The 24,866-nt window shown below is 44.9% G+C and overlaps 1 protein-coding gene across 6 annotated transcripts in view; it reads right to left on the reverse strand.

Moving 5' to 3' along the window:
- The window catches only part of PTPRT (protein tyrosine phosphatase receptor type T), a 680,142-nt gene that overhangs the window by 593,900 nt on the left and 61,376 nt on the right, over positions 1-24,866 (reverse strand). The gene's annotated exons all lie outside the window — the stretch shown is intronic.

A 24,866-nucleotide genomic window follows, 5' to 3' on the forward strand; every position in this document is an offset into this window, starting at 1 on the left:
GGGTAAGTTTAGGAGAGCGAAAGGATTGTCCTAGCTTAAACCACATAGCTATCCCATTCGTAGATCAGTGTCTCACAAACTTTTTCGACCCGGGGCACACTAGACCTAATGTCCCCAGCTCGAGACGCCCAGAAGTGTGCTGGTATTGGTGTGATGACATCACGCACATGCATGGGCGTCAGCATGCCGACATCAGCACCTGCGCAAAGGCCCTTCAAACGGGCCTTGCGCCGAGAGAAGAACCTGCGCTGGAGAGAAAGGGCTGGCAGAGAGAAGAGGTGCCGGCGTCGGGAGATTGCTTACAGGACGTGCCTCTCTTTGCGAGAAGCACTTCCTGTAGGGAGTCAGCTGGCACCGGCATCTTTCATCTTCCCCAGTGGACCGCGGCACACCAGAAATCTCAGGAGGCACACAGTTTGCGATATACTGTCTTAGAGGGATATCGTTGCTGTCCACGTAACTGGTGCTGATCATGGAGGAATGCAAACATTCATTACCGCTGCTCCTGCAGATAGTACTGCTGAGCTAACATGGCCATTTCAAACACCCAGCTGGCGTTTTGAAACCAATGCTTTCCACGGTATTTGAATACTGACACAATAACGTTTTAGCACCCTCCCTAAAAGTGCCCAATTGGCTTGAAAAGAAATTCCTCAGTTTAAATTTTTGAAGCTCTAATTATATCCTAAACCAAATCAGATCGTTCAACTGACTGATAGAAGCAGAAAGTTATTTTGTGCTTTTAACGCTGGCGACTTCACGACAATTATCCCGTTCACCAACTCTGTCTCAGAAGTCACCCCCCAAAGCAACAGAAGTACTAAATCGGATGGAGCAATGGATGACCGAATTCAGACTAAAACTAAGCTCAGAGAAAACAAAATTTTTCATAGCATCGCCATACCCACTTGACAATGTGCATCAATAACCTTAGTTATCCCAGTCAACCCACTATGAAGATATTGGGAGTAACACTGGACCAGAACCTGACCATGAAAGACCAGGTAGGCTCCTTGATCAGAAAAATCTCTCTCACCCTCTGGAATCTTCGCTCCATCGGAGCTTACTTCGACGTCTCATCATTTCAAATTCTGGTACAATCCCTTATACCGAGTCAACTCGATTATTGTAACATCGCCTACTTGGCACTCCCCCAGAAGTACATGCGGCGATTGCGACTATTTCAAAATGCAGCGGTTAGACTACTTTGTGGACTGAAGAAGTTTGATCACGCAACACCTTATCGACTTCTACACTGGCTGCCGATGGAGGCACGTGTGAAATTCAAGTTTGGTTGTTTTTGCTTCAAAGTACTCTATGGCTTAGCCCCTAAATATATAACAGACCTTTTCTCTTTCTCAACCAACAGACACAAGCGAAGCTCACACCCAAACTTTGTTTCTCCACCGGTTAGAGGTTGTAAATTTAAAAGTCATCACCAACATCTTTTCGCACATCAAGCAGCATTATGGGGTAAAGACCTTGAACAATTGCTTACACCTACTACTTACGGGGAATTTAGGAGACGCCTAAAAACATTTCTGTTCCTGAAATATTTAGGAAACCAACCTGTACAATCTTAGTCCTCAACAAACAATCTCTAGAACTATCAATCACTAAGTCTGTATATAAATTATTATTATTATTAAATTCACTTATGGCCCCTTTTTTGCAAAGCTCTGTCGCCATTTGCCACGTGGAAATCAGTACCACGTTTTTGTAAAAGGGGACCTCAATTTCCTTTCCCTTATTGACAAAGGGATTGGAAGTGAGAAAAGGGGTCGATATTACGGCAATTTCTTGCCTACTGAATGAAGAATGAATCAATTTGGTTTCTTTTCTTCCCTCCAGCCACCCACTGCTTGCCCATTTCTCTGATTATGTATGCTTTCGGACAATTAAGGATATAAAATGTGCCAGCCCTGTATAAAAATAATATAAGAAATCTTTGGGTTTTCTCTGTTATTAAAATAGTGTCTCAGCTGCTTTCAGAATGTGGGCGTTCAGCTGTGTCCCCTTCTCGCGGTGAAGCCTTGAAAGCTGCTTTTGCTCTAAATGCCAAGATTAAAAAAAAAATAACCCTGCCCCCTCCCTTTCTAATTATAACGGTCTGTAAACTATACAGAAATGAAAGGAGCTCTTTTAAGAGAAACCATTTGCCCATATTGAAAGAAAAGAATAAGAGTTAAAGAACAAAGTTAAAAAGAATTTACTCCTTGTAGACCTAGCTAAAATCAAACAGACTAGTCTAGAGACAAACAAGAGAGAGTAAAATATTTATTTATTTATTTTTAAAATTTCTATACCGTTTTTATCCAAAATGGTTTACAAGGAGTTACATACATAAAAAATTAAGAATCCATACAAAAATCAGAAGATAAAACCAGTGGCGTACCTAGCAATTCCTTCAGCATCTGCCCCTTTCTCTCCCTCCATCACACATCCATAGCACCCGGACCCCCTTTGTCACCCTTCAGCATGTTTCCACAGCACCCTGACCCCCTTTGTCACCCTTCACCATGTTTCTATAGCACCCTGACCCCCTTTGTCACCCTTTACCATGTTCCATAGCACCCTGACCCCCTTTTGTCACCCTTCACCATGTTTCCATAGCACCCTTACCCCCCTTTGTCACCCTTTACCATGTTTCCATAGCACCCTGACCCCCCTTTGTCACCCTTTACCATGTTTCCATAGCACCCTGACCCCCCTTTGTCACCCTTTACCATGTTTCCATAGCACCCTGACCCCCTTTTGTCACCCTTCAGCATGTTTCCATAGCACCCTGACCCCCTTTGTCACCCTTCACCATGTTTCCATAGCACCCTGACCCCCTTTGTCACCCTTCACCATGTTTCCATAGCACCCTGACCCCCTTTGTCACCCTTCACCATGTTTCCATAGCACCCTGACCCCCTTTGTCACCCTTCACCATGTTTCCATAGCACCCTGACCCCCTTTGTCACCCTTCACCATGTTTCCATAGCACCCTGACCCCCTTTGTCACCCTCCACACCCTTTCATGCCACCCTGACCTCCTTTCTTTCTCCGTCCCAAAGATCCCACGATGACTGCTTCTGCTCTGATGGAAGAGGTAAGTGATGTCGGAGGGGGCTGGGCCGGCAGACGCAGTTAGTTGCGGCAAGATCCCATGATGACTGCGGCTGCCGGTCTCCCCCCCCCCATCACTTACCTCTTCCCAGTCATTGCGGGTCCTTCTTCACTTCAGCGCGACTGCCGACCCTGCTCTAAGTAGGGCAGCCGTGCTGAAGTACGGTTTACAGCAGCGCGGAAGGTTCTGGATCTGGCTGGCTGTGCACCCCCTTGGAGCGTGCACCCGGGGCGGAGCGTGCACCCCCCTCCCCGGTTCCCCCCCCTTGGTACACCACTGGATAACATAAAATCATTTGCTCAAAAAAATGATTCAACGAATAGTTGGATCTTCAACATTTTCCTAAAGGAATTCCTCTCTCCACATTGTCTAATCTGGCCATTCCGTAACTTGACTCCTGCACACATAAGTCATGGCATTCGTATCTACATGTTTAGGGTTGGCCTTTGTTTTCAACAATGCCGCACCTACAGAACGTAAGGATCTTTGTGGTTGGTAATGAGACATGTTCTTAAAAATTTCAGGCATCGTACCATATAAAAAATGATGACATAACATAGTTGCTTTGTACTGAATTCAAAACACAACTGGAAGCCAATGCAGTTGTCGAAGATATGGAGTAACGTGCTCATATCTTGATGTTCCAGTTATCAATCTGGCCACGGCATTAAGGACCACCTGCAATGCCCTATAGAAACAGTGGAGCAACCTTTTGCTTGGAGACCAAACCAACTAACCCCTTCCTGTTTGTTTAAGATATATAAAAGCATAAAAGAGTTTTTACCTAAAGAATCAAAGGGTATTAACTGTCTCTCCCCTTCTCCTCCTCTAATCTCCCTGCAAGCTGTTTCCTTCCTTTTTTCTTCTCCCTTCCCTCCTCCCCCTGTCCAGCAGTAACTCTCTTCCCTTTCCTCTCCCTCCTCCCCTCCCAGCAGCATCTCTCCTTCTCCCTATCCAGGTCCAGTAGCAGCTGTCCCTTTTTCCCCCTTACCCAGCAGCTTCCCAGACTCCTTTCCCTCCTCCCCTCCCAGCAGCATCTCTCCTCCCTCTCCAGGTCCAGTATCAGCTGTCCCTTTTCCCCCCTTACCCAGCAGCTTCCCAGACTCCTTTCCCTCCCCCCTCCCAGCAGCATCTCTCCTTCTCTCTATCCAGGTCCAGTAGCAGCTGTCCCTTTTTTTTCACCATGCCCAGCAGCTTTCTCCCCTCCCAGCAACTCTCCTTACTTGCCAGCGCTGCGATTAAGTAAGGCAGCCTCGGGTCCTTTGTTGGGTCGCACCGCCTCTGAGGAAAGCGGAAGTTGCATCATCAGAGGCGGCCCGACTCAGCAAAAGCACCAAGGGTTCCTTTTTGAATCGCTGCGTTTGTAAGGAGAGCCGCTGGGAGGGGAGAAAGCACAGTGTGAGGCTCCCTATTATCTCTCCGGCCCTGCGCGAACGACAGCTCCTTGATCTTGCCGGTCCTGCGCGGACCGGCAGGAAATTGAAGAAGTTGATCTCGCCGGTCCTGCACGGACCAGCAGGAATTTTCTGCGGACCGGCGGTTGAAGAACTGTGAACTATACAATCCAATGGGAATTCTGATTCCACCTACTCACACAGCCAGCGGCAGCAGTAAATGGATTAGGACTACCCTTATCTTTCGTTCCCCCGACCTTGAAAAAGAAATTCGAAATGCATCGGGAAGGGGAACCGATAAGGATTTAAAGATAAGTGATACACTTTTAAATCTATGCTTAAATTATAAATAAGTTATAATAAAAATATAAATACAAAAATATAAAATATAAATATATATTGTGACAAACCCAGCACCAGCACTAGTTCTGCCCCTAATAGGAGCTGACCAGATTGATTCTGGCGGTCAACTTGAGGCTGACCTCCCTTGCCCCTATGATAAGAGCAGTAGTGATCCGGAGCAGAGGCAGGCAGACTGGCAAAAGCAGCCTCCAGTCTATAATGTAGCTAGAAAAGCCACAGGAAAACTGGCTACACCTAGAAAACCCAGGCAGGGAAAGGCTGCCTTAGAACCAAAGCCCATCCCCCTCTACAGGCTGAAGGGGATTGGCTCTGAGCTATTTAAAAGCAGGCTGAGACAAGCAGCAGGAGGAGGAGCGAGTGACCAGGGTGTGTCACTCCCACAGCCCAAGGCGAGGCAGGAGCTGTGGAGCCAAGCAGCAGAGTCAACCGTTCCAGATTGACCCATGCAGGAGTTGGAAGAAATCCGCCCCACTTCAAACTTCCAGATTCCAGATTGTGTGGAAAGCATGGAGGTACAAGTAGCTGGTCCTATGTTAGAGAGCCAGACAGAATGCATGGACATTGAATGAAGGAAGTGAGTAACTGGGAAACAATTAGTGTTTTGTGGGGGTTTTTTTCTCTTTTGCCTGTGCTTTCCTTCTGTGCAAACCAAGCCTGAAGAATGTGCTATATGTTTGGGCTTTATGAGCATTTTTGGGTTTAAGGATGATACTTACCTGAATCCTAAACTATTGGATTTATTTAAATTCAAGTTTGAGAACAAGAAACTAAAGGTAGAATATTTAAGTTTGTGTTTTGAACTTTGGAAATCCTGCTGTGGCTCCCGTTCCTGAGAAGCTAATCAGCTTATCTCTCTCAGCTGTTTGTTTTGCCTTCACGAGGTAGCTGAAGAAAAGCTGAACAGTTTGCAAGACTGTGCTGTAGCTATATTGCCTAAGGAGGTGTTTCAATATTGTTTATAGCAAGGGTTTATTCCAAACTTTACATGGCTGCATGTCTCTAATATTAGTGCTGGGAGAAAGTTTGAATTATGTGTGAACACCAGTAGAAAGCAATCCTGAATCAGAGTATATGATCCCAGGAAAAACTAACTACATGAGATTGCTGTTTTGTTATATCTTTATTTTTGCAATTGACTTTATTTTGAAATGAAATACAAAAGTGATTTTGTTTTATGTTGCATCTTTTTGACCACTGGGTCAGAATAAACATCCTATTCTTACTTGAAGAACTTGGTTTGACTGGTGATATTTTGAAACCCTTACTTACCTTGTCTCTCCCAGGCCTAGGCAGTTGCCTAGGGCCAACTGAAAAGTCCTGAAGGTACCCCTGGTTAGAGGGGACACGCCAGAATCCCAGTGTTTGTCACACGATAGCTCTGCGCCGAGGAGTGTTTGTGACAATATCTAATAGTGGGGAATGATGAAGAATCCCAATACCACTGACTCTGTGTGAGTAGGTGGAATCAGAATTCCCATTGGATTGTATAGTTTGTACTGAGTAGAAGTTGTGATTGGTACTCTGCATGATGTCTGACATCCAGGCGGCAGTGTCAGACAGGCAGGCTGAGACTTTGGGGTTGGGGTAGAGAGGTAGATCTGGGAGTCATCAGCCTAGAGGTGATACTGGAAGCCATGAGAGGAGATCAGCGCTCCCAGTGAGCAAGTGTACATTGAGAACAGGAGCGGTCTCAGGACAGAGCCTCGAGGTACACCCATAACACACCTCCAACACACCCATCTCGAGTTCTGGACACACAGAGGCCGGGACACCTTGTTAGATGTCCAGAAAGGTGTTTTTGATTATCGCTTTGGATGTCTAAGTGCCGATTTAGGACACTTTGGGGACATTGATATTTTTTTGATTATGAGCCCCATAGGTCTTCTGCATATTAAACTCTTTAGAATTCAGATCATCAGATCCAAGTTTGCAAATTTTAATTGGGAATGCTAAACTCAACAAAAATTAGTCCTATCGAGTCACAGGTAAGAGTTTTGCATAATACATGGAGATCCTCAAGTACCCGCTGTACCCAGGAAGCTGTTCTCAGAAAATATGCTATTTTCATTTGGCTAGACAGACCAATGGATAAATCAGGGCTAACGATGAAATATCTAAGGAGGTTCTTACTGATTTTATGAAGTTCCATATCCCTTTTCCAGAACATTTCTTTTGATTATATCATGTCACATGACTGAAATATGCTCCGAATTCTACTGTGTGCGCGCGAGTCCCATAAACCTCCAGGAATCCATCAGGGTTTCAAAAGTCTGGCATCTCTCTCTCTCCTCTCTAAAGAACGTCGTGCTATACCAAAGTCCAAGTGACCTTTGCTCAGGCCTCTGACTGCGCTCTTTGAAAGGGCTGCTTCCAGAAAGCGAGACTAGAGTGGAGGATGGTATTGGGCATGTGATCTGAATCTTGAAAATCTCCCTAGGGCAGGGGTGTCCAATGTCGGTCCTCGAGGGCCGCAGTCCAGTCGGGTTTTCAGGATTTCCCCAATGAATATGCATGAGATCTATTTGCATGCACTGCTTTCAATGCATATTCATTGGGGAGATTGGGGAGATCCTGAAAACCCGACTGGACTGCGGCCCTCGAGGACCGACATTGGACACCCCTGCCCTAGGATCTTTCAGGAAGAATGTTTTATGTTTTGTTTGCTTGTTTGGGGGGTTATGATGATTGTTGAATTTAATGATCAAAGTCTCAGGAAGGAGCACCCTAGAAACTTTACAGTTAATTGAAGGAACGCAAGCCCGAATGTTCCCCTAGGGCAGGGGTGTCAAAGTCCCTCCTCGAGGGCCACTATCCAGTCGGGTTTTCAGGATTTCCTCAATGAATAGGCATGAGATCTATTAGCATACCATTAAAGCAGTGCATACAAATAGATCTCATGCCTATTATTGGGGAAATCCTGAAAACCCGACTGGATTGTGGCCCTCGAGGAGGGACTTTGACATCCCTGACCTAGGGCGAGAACGTTTGAGTTCATATTAAGAAAACTCCAAATATTATGAAGCATATATTAAAATTGTAAGAGATTTAGGAAAGCTAAAAAAGATGGCACTGAAGGATATCGGTCACAGGAGAAATATTTCCTGCTGATTCAAGAAAACAGAATCCCTGATCTACCTGAGCTTCTTCTGGCTATATATCTTATCCTTATAAAAAGCATTTCTGGCAGTGGTACAACAGCAGTAATGCTTGCTAAGGATGACTGCAAATATCATTTCTACGAGCTGAAAAAGGCCCTTCATAAATTCTGGTAAAAAAAAAAAGAGCAATGAAACTCATTCCCCCACCCCCCTTTCTTTCTAGCAGATATACTGGGATCTTTCACTATGTTGCAGTGAAATTTGCAGTTACCCCGACTTACTGCAGGACTTTACAACACAGTGGCATAGTAACAGGGGGGTGGGGGCGGTCCACCCAGGTGGCATCTTGCTAGGGGCGCTGGCTACCCTTCTCTTCTCCGCCCCTCTGTGCCGCGCATGCATCCCATGCTTTTCCCCGTACCTTTTTTACATCTCCGGCGCGAGCAATATGGCCGCCCGCGTCGGCATCGGCGCTTTCTCTGAAGTCACTTCCGGGTCCCGCACCTAGGAAGCGACATCAAAGGGCAAACTGACACCAATGCGGGCATGCTGCTTGCGTCGGAGAAGTTCAAAAGGTATGGGGAACGAGAAGGGGCGCGCGTGTAGTGGCGGTGGGGTGGGAAGGGGGCGGGGAGGGGTGTCACCGCCCTGGCACCTTTCACCCATGCTACGCTGCTTTTACCATACAATAGCTGCAAATTTAGGCCCCCTTTTATTAAGCCATTTTAGGGTTTTTTAATTGATGGCCATTGCGGTAAAAGCTCCAAAGCTCATAGAATTCCTATAAGCATCGGAGCTTATATCGCATTGGTCGGCAAAAAAAAAAAAAAAAAACCAAAAAAATTAACACAGCTTGATAAAAGGGGGTCTTAATATGGCAACTATTGGGGTATTTCCAGCATTTACTTGTAGAGGTGCCAAGTTAAACTTGCAGGTACTGTGGTTGGAGTTACCATTAAAGCATTTAGGCCTTTATTCTATAAAAAACACCTATAGTTAGGTGCCTTAGCTGATCTACGTGACTAACTTAATTTTCTTAATTGCCACCATTCATTGAAAGTGCCAGAAATGAGCTGCCAGTTGGTCGGGACCGATCTATGCAAATTAACTGGCCATTTCATTTTGAGTCCAGAGATCTCTGCTCCCCTTTTTCCTCAATTCATCTTTATTGAAAACAGAATTACCCAGATCCTGCTTTTCTAGATCCGTGGTCTTCAACCCTGTCCTCAGGTACCACCTGGCCAGTCGGGGCTTCAGGATATGTGTAACAAATATGGAAGAGATAAATTTGCATGTCCTGCCTTCTTGGTATGGGAATCTCTCATGCATATTCATTGTAGATATCCTGAAAACCCTGACTGGCCGGGTGGTTCCTGAGGACTGGGTTGAAAACTACTCTTTTAGATCAGTGCTTTTCAACTCGGTCCTGGAGTCCCCCCTTTGCCATTGAGGTTTCCAGGATATCCACAATGAATATGCATGGAAGAAATTTGCATACACTGCCTCCATTATATGCAAATTTCTTCCATGCATATTCATTGTGGATAGCCTGAAAACCTGACTGGCAAGGAGGGACTCCAGGACCGAGTTGAGAAACACTGCTGAAGATAACTTCTAGAGCTGTTTCTTAGTGAATAAACTTAACAATGACATATGTTCAAAAGCAGTTTTACCTCTACCAAAAAGACACCACAAGCACATGTGGCTTAAACTCCTCTTCAATTAGTAAGGCAAAAAAGCATATCAATATATATTACTACCTCAACACAGTTGAAGGAGCCCAAATGTCTCGTAAAGCATCCTGGAGGTAAATTCTACTAAAATTATAGCATCTGGAAGAGCACACAAGTTTCAGTGGTGCATTACTCTTAACATCCCCGTCAGAATTAGGCATAAATACTTGAACAGAAATGGAGAGAAATGAAATGTATAAGACAAATGGTTGGATCTGGTCAGCAAGCTCTCCAGAAATCCGATAAATCTGTATGTATTAGTGGAGGGAAGCTTGGTTAGTTTATGGTCCTGAAGGATAGTAAAGCTCAGTGCAGGCTGTGATAACATATTAAGCCAAAGCAAGACTAATCCAAAAATGTTGTTGCAGAGGAGCTACGAAGCAGTTGAGAGAGGTGAAAGCACAAATCTGTGAAACAATCACTCGGCTCAACTTCTTACTGCTCAAGAATTAGCCACACACCTTGGAAACAAGATCCAAAGGGTCAGTAACACAATTCATTCCACCATGCCCAACACAAATCAACTGGATTCCACTACCCAACAAATCTCATGCAGTACGTTGGCAAATTTTTATCTTCCAACATCCTCGGAACTCTCCAGAATGATCACGGGACTTCGTACCACAACATCCCCCGGAGACCCTATTCCCACACTACTCCTTAAATGGGTGACATAGTAACATAGTAGATGACGGCAGACAAAGACCCGAATGGTCCATCCAGTCTGCCCAACCTGGTTCAATTTAAATTTTTTAATTTTTTCATCTTAGCTATTTCTGGGCAAGAATCCAAAGCTTTACCTGGTACTGTGCATTCAACGGCAGTCCTGCTTCTGGCCTATTTCCTGTATCATAGAAGCATGCCTACCTGTGCCTTAAAATAAAGAACTCCGCTTCAGACCCTTCCAATCCCAACAATTATTGTCCCACAGCAAACTTTTCATTCCTTTCCAAAATTGTTGAGGCAATTGTTCAATCTCAACTTCAGGATTTTGTTACAAGACTAAGGCCTCCTTTTACGAAACTGCAATAGCAGTTTGGGAAAAGAGGGGGTAAGAATGTTGTAATGACCCTGTATCACTCCATGGTGCGACCTCACCTGGAGTATTGCGTTTAATTCTGGTCTCCTTATCTCAAGAAAGATATAGTGGCACTAGAAAAGATTCAAAGAAGAGTGATCAACATGATAAAGGGGATGGAACTCCTCTTGTATAAGGAAAGACTAAAAAGGTTAGGGCTCTTCAGTTTAATAATAATAATAATAACTTTATTTTTCTATACCGCCATAGTCAGGCGACTTCTAGGCGGTTTACATTGTAAGAAGGCTGGACATTCAGCGAATAACAATACAATAAGTCTTAATACAATACAATAAGTCTGCATACAATACCATACAATGAGTCTAAATACAATACAGTACAGTACAATACAGTGAGTCTAAATACAATACAATACAATAAGACTAAATACAATACCATACAATGAGTCTAAATACAATATAATAGTCTAATGGGAAACTTACGTGCTAATTGGAGTTCTATGGGTAGTGAGTACCTGAATACTTTAGAACTTACATATGAATTGGAGTTCTATGGGTAGAGGATATCTGAATAGATGAGGAGTTTCTTGAGAGAAAGAAAAGGCGTTTACGGGGAGGGGAGTCCTAGTGAGGGAGGGGACAGTTTTAGTCAATGAATTTTGCGAATACGGCGATTTTGATCGATAGGGTAGGGTAGATATGATTGAAGTCTATAAAATCCTAAAGTGGAGTAGAGCGGGTACACGTGGATCAATTTTTCACTCCGTCAAAAATTGAAGTTACAGGGAAATACTTTTAAAACCAATAGGAGGAAATATTTTTCACTCAGAGAATGGTTAAGCTCTGGAACGCATTGCTAGAGGTTGTGGTAAGAGCAGATAGCATAGCAGGTTTTCAGAAAGGTTTGGACAATTTCCTGGAGGTCCTCAAAGATTTGTTCAATAAATCCCTGGAGATGGGAGTGGTTCTGTATGATTAGAGAAGAGCAGATGTAGAGCAGAGATGAAGCTGGAAACTACAGGCCAGTAAGCCTCACTTCTGATATTGGAAAAATAATGGAAATGTTGCTGAAGGAGAGGATGGTGAAATTCCTAGAATCAAATGAGTTACAAGATCTGAGACAATATGGCTTTATTAGAGGTAAATCATGCCAGACAAATCAGATTGAATTCTTTGACTGGGTGAGCAGAAAAATAGATCAAGGAAGTACGCTAGATATAATTTACTTAGATTTCAGCAAAGCCTTTGATATGGAGGCTCTTGAACAAACTTAACTGGCTAAAATTAGGACCCAAAATGGTAAACTGGATTAGAAACTGGTTGACGGACAGATGTCAGAGGTTGGTGGTTAATGGAATGTGCTCGGAGGAAGGAAAGGTGAGTAGGGGAGTGCTTCGAAAATCGGGGCTGGGACCAATTCAGCTCAATATGTTTGTGAGCAAAATTACCGAAGGGTTTGAAGGAAAAGTTTGCCTTTTTATGGATGATACCAAGATTGGTAACAGAGTGAACACCCTGTAGTGAATGGAAAACATGAAGAAGAACTTGAAAAAGTTGGAAGAATGTCTGGCAGCTAAAATTCAATGCAAAGAAGTATAGAGCGATGCATTTGGGGAGCAGAAATCCGAGGGAGATGTACGTGCATGGATAGGGAGAGGGACCTTGGGGTGATAGTGTCTGAGGACCTGATGGTGACAAAGCAGTGTGGCAAGGCGGTGGCTGGAGAGGTGCAGCCAGCAGAAGAAAGGAGGTGTTGATGCCCCTGTGCAAGTCATTGGTGAGGCCCCATTTGGAGTGCTGTGTTCAGTTTTGGAGGTTGTACCTGGCCAAGGATATAAAAAGACTTGAAGCAGTCCAAAGGAAAACGAGTTTCAAGTTTATTTAAAATTTCTTATACTGCTCAATCAGACTTCTGAGCGGTATACAATAAAAATACAGCTTTCAGCATATAAAATAAAGGTGAACATTTGACAATTCGAGTCTACGTGATAAACTCAGACAAAGACGGACAGGAACAAATGGAAAAAGGGGAAGAACTACAATATCTTGGAAAAAAAAAGAACAATTAAGGAGAAAACAACAGGGAGGGGAATGGTGCTGCCATCTGCGGTCAGCATGTGTTTAGCCCTTACAAGGATAGTTAGGTATCGAATGCGTCTTGAAACAGAAATGTTTTTAGCTTTGTTTTAAAATGAAGCAGAGATAATTCTTCATGAATGGAGTTAGGAATAGAATTCCAAATCGATGGCGCGGCCACTGCAAAGTTATTTGATCTTATCGTGTTAATAGGTGTTTAGAGATGGGACTGCAAGAAGGTTTCGTGTAATAGAACGAAGAGTTTTAGATGGACAATGGGGAATTAATAGGCTACAAAAATGATAGGTTTGTGCCAAAAGAAGTACAAGAAAAGACTAGAAGATCTCTGGAGGAGAGAAGAGACGGGTGAAATAGACATTTAAATATTTAGAAGGTATTAATATAGGACCAAGTCTTTTCCAGAGAAGGGAAAATGGTAAAACTAGAGGACATACATTGAGGTTGAGGGGTGGTAGACTTAAAGAGTAATGTTAGGAAATTCTTTTTCACGGAGAGGGTGGTGGATGCCTGGAATGCCCTCGAAGGAGGTGGTGGAGAGGAAAACGGTGGTGGAGAGGAAAACGGTGATGGAATTCAAAAGAAGCGTGGGATGAACACAGAGGATCTCTAACTAGAATCTGAACGGGCAAACTGTCTCGGTCTGAATCCAGCAAAGGAGATGGTTTGGAGAGGCTGGAGTGAGCGTCAACGGCAGCTCCAGTAGCTGGAACCTAAGGACAATACCGGGTAAACTTCTAAGGTCTATGGCCCAGAAAGAGCAAAGAAAAAAAAAGAAACCATTTTAATGTAATCATGAAATTGCAATGCATAGGATTACAGGGCAGAGTGGATGGACCGTTCAGGACTTTTACGATGTTACCATCTTATTGAAAGTACAGGCAGCAAACCAGGAGTACTTCATTGAATCTAAGCAGAGCAACTGCCCAAGGACTAGCAACGCTGTCCAGTGATCAGAGACGTATTTAGAGGCCAAGAGTTGAATCCTTCCTCAAAGCAGTGTGCACCTTATTCAGACTTCTAATCTTCCATTACTTTGGCTGTAGTTCAATGTTTCCCAAGTTGGTCCTGGAGTACCCCCTTGCCAGCCAGGTTTCCAGAACATCCACAATAAATATGCACGAAAGAGATTCACATATAGTGGAGGCAGTATGGGCCAGATGCCATAACCGATGCCAATATTGGTGGCCACATTAAAAGAAGCCGCCGGTCACATGTTAATCATGTGGCAGCCTAGGGTTACCGGATTTCCCCGGACATGTCTTCCTTTTCAAAACCCGCATCGGATGCCCTCCTGCCTGATGAGAGCAGGGGGCGGGGCTGGGGCAGGACTGGGGCGTAACAGGGCGGTGATGGGTGGAACTTTGGGGGGGGGCCGGGGCATCCATATTTTACTAAAGTAAAATCCGGTAACCCTACATTGGCCCCAGTTTAAAAATCACACCTACAGGAAACATAGGCACCAGAAACGGAGGCCTACATAGGCGCTTTAGACCGCCGAATGCCACTTCCAGCACTGGCCATGCCTACTTTGGCATTCGACAGCCTAAAGTGCTTACGTAGGTGTTGATTCTGGCGCCTTTTATTTAGGCAACGGTAGGCGCTTCAATCTCACCATTTTTTTGCTGTTTCTAATGGCATTCTTCAATTAACTTAGGTGCCAATAGGGCGCCAGCTTTAGAATGTCCTCCCATATGCAAATCAGTTTCATGTGCATTCATTGTGGATTTCCTGAAAGCTTGACTGGCAAGGGGGGGGGGGTACTCCAGGAAACGCTGCTTTAGTTGATCAGCTCTTTTATGCAGGGACCTAGAGAAAGAGAAGGGACCTAGAGTAAGAGAAGTTGGAATCCCTCTAGATAAAGATTCCCAGACACAACGGTGCTGACACAAAGATTGGCCTTTATTACCGACCGCCAGGACAGGGGGAGGAACAGACACGGAAATGATAGAGGAAATTAAACACAAATGTAAGACAGGTAATGTTGTACTCTTGGGGGATTTCAATTTTCTGGGGATAGACTGGGACCTGGGAACCTCAAATTGAGCCAAGGAGGCAATGTTCATGGAAGTGCTAGGGGACTGCTTCCTGGAATAATTGGTGGGAGAGCCGACAAGAGAAAACGTCACCTTGGACTTGGTCCTAAACGGCATTACGGGGCCGGCAAAGGAAGTAGAAGTCACGGTCCCGCTGGGGACGAGCGATCACAACATGATCAACTTCAAACTCGATGTTGGGAAGGGGAGAGGCACTAAAACCTCAACCACGACTTTAAACTTTAAAAGGGGAAGATACGATAGCATGAGAACCATGGTGAAACAACGGATCAAGAAAAAAATGGGCACAGTCAAAACGGTAGAACAGGCATCGTCCCTTCTGAAAAATACTATCATGGAAGCACAAAGCCTCTACATTCCACGGATGTCCAAAGCAAAGAAAACCAAATGTAAAAGAGAGCCAGCGTGGCTTACTAAAGAGGTGAAGGATGCCATAAAAGAAAAGAAGGACTCCTTTAAAGCATGGAAACGCATGAAAACAACAGAAACTTGGAACAATCACAAGGATGATCAGAAGAAGTGTCACAGGGCGGTGAAGGATGCCAAAAAGGACTATGAAGAGAAAATAGCACAGGAGGCCAAAAACTTCAAGCCCTTCTTCAGGTACGTGAAAGGGAGAAAACCCGCAAGAGAGGCAGTGGGACCGCTGACGACCAGGAAAGGAAAGGGTACATCAAGGAAGACAAAACAAATCGCAGACACTGCAACAATTCCAGAAGCAGTGAAAGTGTTCAAAGGAGTAACAGAGGACAGCCTTACCACAATAGAAGTGGACTTGGACCAGATTTACCACCAGATCGACAAACTCAAGAGTGACAAATCTCCTGGACCAGACGGAATTTATCTGAGAGTCTTGAAAGAGCTAAAAATGGAAATTGGAGAACTATTGCAAAAACTTGTCAACCTGTCAATCAAAACAGGACAGATACCGGACAACTGGAAGATAACGAACGTCACGCTGATATTTAAAAAAGGATCAAGAGGAGTACCAGGCAACTATAGACCTGTGAGTCTCACGTCGGTCCCTGGGAAGATGGTCGAGGTGCTGATCAAGGATAGCATAACCCAGCACTTAGACATACACGACCTGATGAGAGCCAGCCAGCATGGATTCAGGAAGGGGAAGTCATGTTTGACGAACCTACTCCAATTTTTTGAGACAGTAAACAGACAAATTGATAGCGGAGAACCGGTGGATATTGTATACTTGGATTTCCAGAAAGCGTTCAACAAGGTTCCACATGTAAGACTATTCAGGAAACTGCAAGGCCATGGAATAGAAGGAGACATACTAAGATGGATAGGCAAATGGCTGGAGAACAGAAGGCAGAGAGTGGGCATAAATGGGAAATTCTCAGACTGGGAGACTGTGACTAGCGGTGTGCCCCAAGGCTCGGTACTTGGGCCCATCTTATTTAATATCTTCATAAATGACCTGGAGGATGGAGAATCCAGTGAGATCATCAAGTTTGCAGATGACACAAAGCTATGCCGAGTAATCAAATCGCAGAAGGACAGTGAGGAACTCCAGAGCGACTTGAGCCGATTGGAGAATTGGGCAGATAAATGGTAGATGAAGTTTAGTGTGGAAAAATGCAAAGTGATGCACTTAGGCAGAAAAAATAAAGGAACACAAGTACAGTATGTCAGGTGCAACTCTGGGAAAAACCGAAAAGGAAAGGGACCTGGGCGTATTAATCGATAGGACCCTGAAGCCGTCGGCGCAATGCACGGCGGCAGCAAAGAACGCGAATAGAATGCTAGGCATGACAAAGAAGGGAATCATGAGTAGATCGGAGAAAGTAATAATACCGCTTTATAGAGCGATGGTCAGACCACACTTGGAATATTGCGTCCAACATTGGTCTCCATACCTAAAGAAGGATTTAAAAATACTCGAGAGGGTGCAGAGACAAGCAACGAAGCTAATAAAGGGCATGGAGAACTTGGAATATGAGGAACGACTTAAGAGACTGGGATTGTTCTCCCTTGAGAAGAGGAGACTGAGGGGATATGATCGAGACTTTCAAAATACTGAAAGGAATCAACCAAATAGAGCAGGGTAAAAAATTATTTACAATGTCCAATGAGACATGGACAAGAGGACAAAGACTGAAGCTAAGGGGGGACAAGTTCAGGACAAATATCAGGAAGTTCTGCTTCACGCAACAAGTGGTGGACACCTGGAATGCTCTCCCAGAAGAGGTAATTGCGGAATCCACCATACTAGGGTTTAAAGGTAAACTAGATGCCCATCTCCTTATGAGAAGCTTAGAGTGATATGGGGACCAAAACTATGCCAGGGTACACCTGGCGGGGCCTCCGCGTTTTTTCGGATCGCCGGACTTGATGGACCTAGGGTCTGTTCCAGAGATGGCACTTCTTATGTTCTTATTTTCAATTATCTGAATACTGACAGGCCACAGCCGTACAACATACGTTATCAGGCAAATTTTCAGCTAGATGTTGGGGGAAAATTTTTGAAACATTTAAGGTAGACACTTCCAGTTATTCGTACTGTGCTATACGTTTATATATGCCAGTATAAATTATACATATAAATGGAAGGACATTTTACATGCAGAAACACTCAAAAACTGGGCGTATTTTTCTTCTTCACTCTTTAACACATTGATGGAACATTCTAGAATTAGAATATTACTGTCTTATATTTAATACAAAATGAACAGTTTAGTTTTCAGGCAGTAGAAATATTTGGAAAATATAAATATTTGGAATAAAATGAAGAAAACAGTTTCTCAAGATTACACTTTTACTAAACTAAATGCATGTTGGAAGAAGTGAACAGTTTTATCTGAAAATCCATTTGCCAGCAATTTCCATTTTCTGGAAAATGAAATAAAGCCCCCCAGACCATGATCCCCCAAAACATTTTGTATCTAAAATAGAGAATGACCTTTGCCCCTGCCCAACCCATCCTCCCCAGCATGATCTGAAGGGTCCAGCCAATGGATTCGACACAGTTAATCCACTGATCGCATCATCGCTCTCTCCCTCTCTGATACTCCGCAGAGTGTGTGAACCGCGACAACCGGAGCAGTGAATTAGCAAAGTGCTCAGACTACTGGTTGAGCTAAATCAGGCCAATGGGCTGCCAAGTCAGGTTTCTGAAAACATCCTTTATCTAGAATAATCTTGGTCCCAACCATTCCTCATAAAAAGGTGCCAAGGTCCATTCTGGAATCCAGGCATAGACTAAGAACTCTTCAAGTTTGCGTCTCCAAGATAAATGAAGGAATCTTTTTTTTTTTTTTTTTTTTCCTCAGATCCATTGCTGCTTTTTCTTTGAACAAATTCCAGCTTTTCTTCTGTCACCTGATCTATGTTGGTTTATTTTTCTATACTGTTCTCCCAGGGAGCTCAGAATGGCTTACATGAATTTATTCAGGCATTTTCCCCTGTCTGTCCTGGTGGGCTCACAATCTATCTAATGGACCACTCTAGAAATCAAAATGTAGCAAAAGTGATCCAAGTGTAGGACAATCCAGGCATTGTGACATTACCGATGGAGACTGGCTCTTAGGCATTGGTGGAATGAGGCATTATGATGTCACAATAGCAGCTCTGGTTATCAGAGGCTGAAACTTTTCATGAGCTCACAATCTATCTAATGAACCTGGAGCAATGGGGATTAAGCGACTTGCCCAGGGTCACAAGGTACACAGTGGGACTTGAACCCACAACCTCAGGGTGCCAGGGCTGTAGCTCTAACCACTGCACCACTCTAGAAATCAAAGTGCAGTAAAAGTGAGCCAAGTATAGGGCAATCAGGCCATTGTGACATCACTGATGAGGTTGGCTCTTATTGGTGGACTGAGGCATTACGATGTCACAATAGCAGCTCTGCTTATCAGAGGCTGAAACTTTTCATGAGCTCACAATCTATCTAATGAACCTGGAATAATGGGGGGATTAAGTGACTTGCCCAGGGTCACAAGGTACAGCATGGGATTTGAACCCACAACCTCAGGGTGCTGAGGCTGTAGCTTTTCACCACTGCACCACACTCTCCCCTCTTCTGAGGCTACTGAATTGAAAACTAAGTGACAGAGATAGCCCAGGAAAGGCTGGATTGTTCAGTGGTATGACAGTATTTATTTAAACAATTTATGTCCTGCTGATCCTACAATTCTTAGCGGGTAACACAAGACATACATATTCTCTAAACACACAACATCATAAAACATACAGTAATAAAGGGGTCTTTTTAGTAAGGCGTGCTAGCCATTTTAGCCCGCGCTAAAACGCGCCTTAGTGAAAGGACCCCCGAATGCCTAAAACTAGACACAACCTTAGAATTACACATCAAAATCAAACTAGACGACTACAAGCGAATGATCACACTACAACCGAGCTAAAAGCAAATTATGGGCAAAATATTTGTTTGAATAAAACAGTTTTCCCCAATTTCCTGAACTGCAGCAAGCCTGACACCCATCTTATCTCGTAAGGCATCAAATTCCAACATTTCGGGCTTCGTACCATCAGCATAGCATTGTGGGGGCTAGAAAGCCTCACCACGGCCAAGCACAACCTATCTGCCGACCGTAAAACTCGTGGTAGGTCGATAAAAACGGCAGTAAAGAAGATAGTGCAGGCGGTCCATCGCATTTCAGCAACTTAAAAACCAAGCAAAGAATTGTAAACTCAATGCATGAGCCGATGGGCAACCCACGCAAATCGGGGTCACGTGCCCAAACCTTGAAGCCCATGGGGCAGCGTTCTGAGCAACCCGCAACGCCTGAACAACGTACTTTGGTAAAGCAAGTGACAACGCACTGCAATAATCGAGCATGCATCGAGTGACACGTTATTGGCAGTGTTGGAACAGACTGGTCTTTTGCACATGCCTTTGTACCAAAAGTACTCAACGCAGATCAACAAAAGCCAAATGAAAAAGAGAACAATATTTCCTAGGCACGATGAGAGGGGGAGGGAGTATTCTATGCCTATAGTTATTTCTTGCTGGCTGTTCTGATGTTACATAAGTTACACTGTCCAGAGCAGATGTCTACTGTATAGTTCATGACAGAGGATGCTTCCAAGGCTGGAAGGGCGTCATAAATAGTGTTACAAGACACCCTGATTTCCCCTTTTGAGGACATGTCCGGCAGGCTGGATGGATTTTCAAAACCTGGCACTTTGTCTGGGTTTTGAAAAGCTTTCCTTGGGGCAGGAGGGCATCTGCACCATAAATCCTGGTCAGAACCACGGCATGAAATAGTTCTACCGCAACTGGATCATGCAATTGAATTTTCTTGCTCCACCTAATGGAGAGTCAGAGGCATAAAGCAAAACTCAAGGACTACAGCAGTGTATCACAAACTGTGCGCCGGATGAGATTTCAGGCGTGCCGCGAGATGCCTTGGAGGAGAAGAGGCACCAGTGCCAGCTGATGGCTTACAGGACACGCATCTCACGGCGAGAGGCACTTCCTGTAAGCAGCCAGTCGCCGCCAGCGCCTCCCCTCCTCCACGGCATCTCTCGTTCTCTCTGCGCCTCTTCTTTTGTCAGTACCTCCCCCGCTGGCAGCTCAGGCCCTTGTGCATGCGAAGACGTCGATGTGATGGTGTTACGCAAGCATGTGACATCGCGGTGACGTCTGTGCACTTCCGAGTGCCCTCGAGCTGTGGCTGCCGGTTTATTGTGCCGCGGTTCGTAAAGTTTGCAAGACACTGGATTACAGACATTTTTTGTCACCTGTCAGACACATTCACATTGGTTATTAGGAGCTCTGCCCCCCTTCTCCCCCCCCCCCCCCCCCCCCCCCATACACACACATCTCAGAACTCCCGCGGTTCTCTACACTGCAGGAGAATAGCACAGGGAACACACGAAAAAACAACTTCCCAATGTTCAGCCTTCCATCCCCGTGGGAGTCCCATTGGCTAGAGGGGGGTCCCCGTGGGAGTCCCGTGGGCCAGAGAGGGGTCCCTGTGGGAGTCCCGTGGGCCAGAGAGGGGTCCCTGTGGGAGTCCCGTGGGTTAGGGGGGATTCCTGCGGGACTCCCGTGGGACCCGTGGGATTCCCGCGATCCCTGTTCACACCTCTACCATGGACGCCTTGGTGATTCATAATGAAAAGCTATCAGCTTGGCATATACTCCTAGACAATCAGCAAACAAGCTCACTGCTTCGTAGACACTCTTTTTTTACACGCAACGCAAGGAGGGTTGGTTTGTAGGCTCACAGTTCAAGCGACACAGTTCAAGCGGTAATTTGTGCTTCGTAATTGCATAAAACCTGGAACACTTTTTTTTTAATTTTTTTTTTTCTGAATCAGGCAAATCTTGTTTTTCCCCTCAAGTTACAGCATACAGTGAAACTGTCACGCAACTATTCATCTGGAAAGTAAATATAAAATATTCAAGTTCAACAAAACGCAATGTTGCATGAAACACCTGACTTTCAACACCTGTCCAGAAAGGCTGTTTGCACTATGCAGTGCATCCATTAGATCAGTGGTCTCAAACTCGCGGCCCGCCGGGTACTTTTTTGAGGCCCTCGGTATTATAAAGAATGATTCTTTATGGAAAACTTGTGCCTTAAGTGTCCGGCGGTCGCCGACACCTCACGCAAGCGCTTTCCTGCGTCTCTACGCGATTGTCCTCTCCACTCCACCACACAATTACGTGCAGACGCAGGAAAAGCGCTTGCGTGAGGTGACAGCAGTGAGGCGGGCAATGTTCCAGAATGTAAGGTAACCATTGGAGGCAGTGAAGCTTGTGCTTGTGTCCAGCGCTGGAGGAGGTGAGAGCTGAAGGCACTTAAGGCACACGTCTTTCATAAAGAATCATGATTTATGACACCGAGGGCCTCAAAATTGGTCCAAAATCTCATCTCTTGCAGTTGATACTTTGATAGTTTTTCAGCTTTCTGCATGTTGCACTGCTTTCAGCTGTGTATAGCTGAAATTATCAGAAGCAATTAAGGAAAGATTTAGAAACCATAACGGAGTTTTGCCTCGTGCAAAGTTGTCTTTTCTTTAATAAGACATTAACTATTTTTTTTTTTTTCTGTGGCTCACCAAGTGCCTACAAATCCAAAATGTGGCCCTGCAAAGGGTTGGAGTTGGAGACCGCTGCATTAGATGGAATGGCACGTATTCATATCCACCAGTTAATACAGAAACCAGGAAGCAAACTTTTACAATGTCTCTAAAAATTGTTACATTCAAAGCCAGTCAATGTTTATACTGGTTAGCATTTCTGATACATAGTAAAGGCAACATTTGAATAAGCGGCATACAGTGTAAAAGACTAATGTGTCTTCCTTCTCCTTAGGCTCCAAAAGTTTCAGAATGATTGGGCATGCATAACAATATAAATTAACCCTCCCTGGACACAATGCATAAACTTGCTCAATCTTGAGGGGGGCTAAGGACCTTCTGGCAGCCGCAGAGCTGGATCCTATATGCCTTCCTTTTCTTAAATTGTTTTTATTATCCACGGCTCCAAGTTGCCAAACACAAAAAATAATTCATGCCACAATAGCTTCACAATGCCACAAACCAAAAGTTCAAACACAGACGGCAACTGGAGACCTTCACAGTCATGCACATAGCACCACCTCCTGGCTACTGGCCGAACTGCAATCCTGCTGAAGGCATTCACCCTGCGACGTGCTAATGGATTCCTAAGAGGTGTGAAGTAATATTGCCCGCTCGTCTGTCAGGAGAGTTTCCCGACACGATCTTTATTTCTGTCTATTAGCTGTGCAAAACAGTAACAAGATGTGTGAAAGATTAGGAACACCAGTTGGAGCATCTCTGCAAGCAAGAACCCAAACATTGCCTTCTGCAAAGTATAAATAAAAGAGCACGGGCTGCAAAGCCAACACAACTCCTGGGAATAAAAATATTTAAAAAAAAAAAATCCTTAAAACGGTGGGGGCCATTGTCATGGTTAATCGTGATTTCACTCACAGGGAGCAGTAAGATTAAGAAACAGTGAATTTGGCAGAACTTTACATTTCCAGAGAGTTCAGTGGACTTGGTTCATCTCGGACTACAATTCAAACTCCTCAGCTACCCCTCACTACCTCTCTTCTTTATCTCCCCCTATGATCCCCCCTTTGAGCTCCGCTCAGCTGGTAAGTCCCTCCTTTCTGTGCCCTTCTCTTCGGCTGCCAACTCCAGACTCCGTCCCTTCTGCCTTGCTGCGCCATATCCTTGGAACAAGCTGCCCGAATCCCTACGGCAGGCTCCGTCTCTGGCAGTGTTCAAGGCCACTCTCTTTGAGAGTGCTTTCAACCCCTAATTCCTCTCACCTTGGGTTCTGCATCCCTATATGGCATGTCTGTCTGTCCAAGTTAGAGTGTAAGCTCTTCCGAGCAGGGACCATCTAAAAATGTCAGCCCACCTCTTTGAGAGTGCTTTCGACCCCTAATTCCTCTCACCTTGGGTTCTGCATCCCCAACCCTCTATGCCATGTTTGTCCATCCAAGTTAAGACTGTAAGCTCTTCCGTGCAGGGACCTTCTATAAATGTCAACCCACCTCTTTGAGAGTGGTTTTGATTCCTAACTCCTCTCACCTTAGGTTCTGCATCCCCAACCCTATATGCCATGTTTGTCTGTCCAAGTTAGATTGTAAGCTCTTCCGAGCAGGGACCGTCTATAAATGTCAGCCCACCTCTTTGAGAGTGTTTTTGACTCCTAATTCCTCTCATCTTGGGTTCTGCATCCCCAACCCTCTATGTCATGTCTGTCCGTCCAAGTTAGATTGTAAGCTCTTCTGACCAGGGACTGTCTATAAATGTCAAAATGTACAGTCCTGCATATGCTTTTCATCGCTATGTAAGTGATACGTCGTAGTAGTAGAAATAGTTGGTTACAACTTTTTTTTAATTCCATTGATAACAACCGACATATAGAGAAAGGAGCTTGAGTTTCAGCATCCCAGGAGGCCACAACTGAATTGGCAATTATTGGTAGTAAAGTTTTGGCTGTAAGAGACCTCATTGGAGAGTGCGGGGCAGTGGTTAGAGGTACAGCCTCAGTACCCTGAGGCTGTGGGTTCAAACCCTGGCACTGCTCCCTGTGATCCTGGGCAAGTCACTTAATCCTCTAATGCCCCAAGTCCATTAGAGAGATTGTGAGCCCACCGGGACAGAAAAGGGAAGTGCCTGTGGGTAAACCACTTTGAGTGGGGTTGTAATACCACAAGAAGGCGGTATCCAAGTCCCTTTCATTTCATTGTAATCACCTCACAATATAGAAAAAGAGCCGAGCCCAAAATGATTCGTTTTCAGCATCGAAATAGAACAGAGGAAGCATGTTGAACCCATTTCGAGCCTGCCACGAGAGTAATGAACCCCACTTTGAAGCCAACAAACGTGCTGCGGGTGCACGTCAGGTCTGCTCAAGCATCCCTTTCCCTTCCCCCATTCCAAAAAACAAGAGATTAAGACCCGTTTCTTTAATTTTAGGCTGGGAACATCCACCTTAAAAAATAATACTAAATCTGCATAATTCACCCTAAACCAGTGGTCAGATCGCAAGAAACGCAGCTCGGCAATAAAAGGGAAAGTAGGGAAGGGGTAAAACGTGGACCTCATGGACCTGAGGGCCACCGCGTGAGCGGACTACTGGGTAGGATGGACCACTGGTCTGACCCAGCAGCGGCAATTCTTATGTTCTTACTGACCACGCGGATCTAAATGGCATGGACCTCAAATTTTTAAGGACGTGCGGTTTTAGATCCGCAAGGTCCGTGAGGTCCGCGTTTTACCCCTTCCCGGGAAAGGATGCAACCAATGGATGTGGAAGGAATATCCCCATAATTCCAGCTAAAACAAAATAAAGATACGTAGTTGGCCAGGAAGATGGTGAGAACCCCATGCCCGGACCTCCTCGGGATCTGTGGCATCTGGGGTATCCCCCAAGCACGGGGAGAAGGAAAGAAAGGTTGGAAAGGGCTGCCTGAGGTCCGAGCCAACTTCTGCAACACACAAGGAGA

This window comes from Geotrypetes seraphini, chromosome 11 (assembly GCF_902459505.1).
Source record: "Geotrypetes seraphini chromosome 11, aGeoSer1.1, whole genome shotgun sequence".
Classification (NCBI taxonomy): Eukaryota; Metazoa; Chordata; class Amphibia; order Gymnophiona; family Dermophiidae; genus Geotrypetes; species Geotrypetes seraphini.